The sequence below is a fragment of the Etheostoma spectabile genome, chromosome 8, assembly GCF_008692095.1.
Source record: "Etheostoma spectabile isolate EspeVRDwgs_2016 chromosome 8, UIUC_Espe_1.0, whole genome shotgun sequence".
NCBI lineage: Eukaryota > Metazoa > Chordata > Actinopteri > Perciformes > Percidae > Etheostoma > Etheostoma spectabile.
Window position 1 is genome coordinate 15,293,522 of NC_045740.1, and position 4,437 is coordinate 15,297,958.

The window sequence follows — 4,437 nt, forward strand, 5'->3', positions numbered from 1 at the left end:
GGGGTTGAGGAAATAGAGTAAAGAGGACAAAACAGAAAAGGAAGGAGGGGAAGGAGTGGTTGCCACTTACTGCACTAACTTAATTAATAATCTACATGCATACATACCTGGACACAAACTGCTCTTAACGGTTTTATTTATTTTGTTTTATTTATGCAGATACTTTATTTTACAAGCAAACACCTTCAAAACTAATGACATTGCCATCAGCCTCAGCTGTACTTTGAGTTCAATGCCAATTTGCAAATGTCAGCTAACGCTTTAAAATGTACGTGCTAAGCATTTTACCTGCTGTAGGAGTTTTGGTTCGTGACAACTGAGCCAACTCAATCTGCTGATAAACACTGTGTGAAATAGTCTAAAGCTCAAGAACATGCAAGTAAGTGGACGCTGAGCTGAGCTTCTTTTGTCAACTGTGAAGTGTAAAACTCACATTCTGCCAGTTAATGGACAGGAAGCAAGGGTCACATAATAAAGCATTGATACAAAATGTGTCATCTTTTGCAACAATAAAACAATATCTACTGTATATAACTACAGACATTACATTTGAGTTATGTGATGATTTGTTTATGTTTTTTGTTTTCTGACATTTCCAACATTTTCTGAGTTTTTTTTATTAATATCAGAGTTTACAGAATATTAGCTGCCAGGATAAGATATCACTTTTTGAAATTGTTAAGCTAAAGTTGGAGTGCAAAGAAGAAAGGAGTGCAGAATGACAATCAGAATCAGAACAGGATTTATTGCTAAGTACGTTTTCACTTACTTTGTGTTTGGTGCATACATTATCATGGTAAAAGGAAAGCAAAGTGGCAGGCAAGAACATCAATATAGAATAGAAATATTACAATAAAAATGCAAACAAAACTATAACAAATGTAACATAACTGTTTAGAATGAAAAAAGATGGCTGCACGGTTTTGTGCAGGATGTGCAAAAATGTTGATGAGGGAATATGCAAAGGTTCAGGCTGATATAATATGTGTAATGGTCAGGTATACAGTATAGTTTAGGATGTGTGTTAATGCAAATGTAAAGAGTGCAAAAACATAAAGTATGTAAAGTAAATTTGAAATATAAATATATATTTTACACATACATACACAATATAAGTTTCAACAATAAACCCAAGTATAAAAATATCAATTAAAAGATATCCAAAATCCAAACAATGCCAAAGGTTGTGCCAGAAATTGCTTCTTGGTGAGTTGCATACTGTATATTGCATGAACATGCCATTGATCACTATCACTGCGGTGTCCTTGAGCAAGGCCCTTAAGGTGGCAGTGTGCTTCAACTATAGGTCGGATGGTTGAACAGCATCTTAAACCTCTGCACACACACACGCACCTTTCAACGTCTGCATTTGGGGCCTTCGTCAGAGAATTAATGTAACCCTCTGTAACTTTCCAACAAGCTGACATTCATGCCCACTTCACACAGAGAAGGATGCTACTGGTTACCGGCTTACTCTACTCCTAGTGTTATTTTTTTATGCTCAAGGGCATGTGTTGTATGTGTGCAACCAGCTGGAATATGGCTTTCAATTTAGGGTAGTCAAGTTGTGATGTACTTCAGTATTAAAAACATGCCTTGAGGGCTTGTCCGAACAACGGTGTCATTACAAGACAACAGAGCAGGACATCTATTGTGTACACATCATTGCTGGTCTGTTTTACTGCAGATTGCCTGTGATCATTATCAACCTCATTAACACCTTTTTGTGGCATTGCAGATAACCTCACACTGAGAAATGTGTGCTAATGTGAAGATCACCAAAGTGAAAGAAATACAGTATGTATAAACTTAAGCTGTTTGGCTGTTTCACAAAACAACCGCATCATGTGGGATGACATGATTGGAAAAGGAGATTGCTAGTCCATTAATGAAGGCCAGGCAGTTTTCTGATCCTTGATTTTTAAAGTTAGTAGTCAATTTAGTATTTTGTTAAAGTTTGTACCAGAAAGCAATCACATTCTATTTCTTTACATCATGAACTACAAGGTTGAAAAAAAGAAGTAGAATATCATTAAGAAGGAGCATCATCAATTCACATTAGGTTTAATTACTAAAAGTAAGCACCACGTTAGCACTATGTTTATACATACATGCTGTATATACAGTATCTGTAGCACTGTATTGTGTCCTTGTCATAGATCACATCTTGGAAAGCATCTTTAGAACTTTGACATTTTTGGGCAATGTTCCTCCGCTGCAGATGCAGGCTGCTGCACTTGAAGGGGATGTATTTGATCTGTCGGCATCAAACTTTGCAAGAAATCCTCAAATACAGTTGTGCAAGCAGAAACTTTTGAAAGACTGGAACACAGTGTAATGTATCTGGTTCTTCACACCTTAAAGGTTGCAGGTTAACCACCACTGTTGATTATTGGGTACAAAAGCCACTCAAAATATGAATATTGTTTTTTTAGATGTCTCCAAATAGTGTTAAAGGCCAGTTTTTTTGTCGTTTTTGGTATTAGCGTTTTTTTTAACTCAGTTTGGTGATAACGTCTTATTGAGGAGAGTAGCCTCAGCCAAGTACTAGAACTATGGCGACTGACTTGGATGAGGTAGAGGTGGAAAGGCCCGCAGCCATATGTTTTCGAACCTGTCAGACGTGATAGGGCAATTGAGGAACTGCCTCAAGTCTCCTGGTGAGTTGCTATCATTTATCAACACAGCAGTGCCAGCGCAGAAAAGCTTACTATTTCATTCAATACAATTGTGGTTCAAAAGCTGCACTAACGCTACGGGTCTTGTGTTGACAACATGGACGCAGAAACTCCAAAGGCAGTCGTAATATTTACCTAGCAGGCTAGGCTAACGCTGTTGCGCTAACGTTAGCAAACGTCTGTCGGCGTAGCGTTAGCTAGCTGTCTAAACGTGTGAAAAGCCAAACAACATCCCCTTCTAAGCTGTGTTTCACTTTCCCTCCAATATTATTATAAAAATGATGAAGACACCTTGACTCGGTCTAGACCATAGACTGTTGAAATTAAAAGACCAAAAGCCATATTAGGCAAGACCAGTGGCAAAGACAAGGTAGGCTGCTGTTTTCTCCCCAATGTGAGGAAATGCAATTCATTGTGGGGGGAAAGGACAATCATTGCAAACCGCTGTAAAATAGTACCTACTTTTTAATACTATATTCAGTTTTTTGACATACAACACAATCAAATATATCAAAAGGTTAATTACCAACAAGCAAATTGCACAAATTTGTTGGAAAATTAACCCTGCAACATTAGCTTTAATGGAGCCTCCGGAGCTTTTCCATGAGGCGCTACATTTATGCTGATTCTGAATAAATGCTGCATCTGCTTCAACAAAATGTTTTTTAAACTGTTGGTAATTGTATTTTTGGTATAAAGTACAAAGTTGACAATTGGTAGAGTGAAGTAAATACAGTGTTAAACTTGCAACACTGTTTTTTAGCGTTAGCTTGATGCTAAAAAAAGAGCCCAAGCCATGATGTCACTTCCTGCTCCATCAATGTAATCTCTCATTCAGTATTTTTTTTATCTGTCTTTCTGAAAAATCCAGCATGTTCCTGGAGTTTACTTTCCGTATTCTGAGACAGAAATCGACCTCCACTACAGCAGTTTTAGAAATTGAAATTGAAATCATTGTGTGATTTTAACAAAGTTTACTTTTATTTTGTCAGCACAGAAAAAAACTACAACTCCCATAAATAAAACTAAGCGTGGGTATTGTAACTACCTATTTTGGCCCTCTAAGACTGACCTGGAAGGATCCCTGTTTATAAGTTTGTTTAGTGAGTTCACATTTAGTGTTAATTATCTCAAGATTAATATCACTTTCTTCATTGTTAATATGAATTGTATATACAATATGTAAATGTCAAGTATGATAGATTCATTTTGGCTGTATGTAGCCTTTTCAGTATTGGTATGATCCAATTTTAGGGGCGGGTTTCAGGCCTATATAGGTAGGTAGGTGAATTTGTTCTGGTAGAGAGCATGAGGAAAACTGAGGGAGTAGTACATCAGTCTGTAGGATGCCCTCAGAAATGACTTGTGGTCATTAGGAAACAGTGTATGTTTTTTGATATTGTGATCTTCATGACTCTCACATCTACTTGTATTTCGGTGAAAGTGTTTTGTTTTAGCATTCCTTAACTCCATTTACTTTTGTAACACTATTTTGCCTCATCAGCCGTACTTGGGGTTAACAATAAATATCCCCTCTTACCAACATCATCTTGGATTCACCTTGTGTGATTTCAACTGCTCACAACTACTTGCTACATCTACCCACAACAGTGACATTACGCTTGCAATGGTCTTGAGCTTATAGAGCTAAAGGCCTCCAAAAAACAAATATAGAATAAATGGCAATATTTGACTGATTAAAAGAGATTGTGAGTGACATATGTAACAAGCAACGTGACATACTGTTGAGCAATGCCAT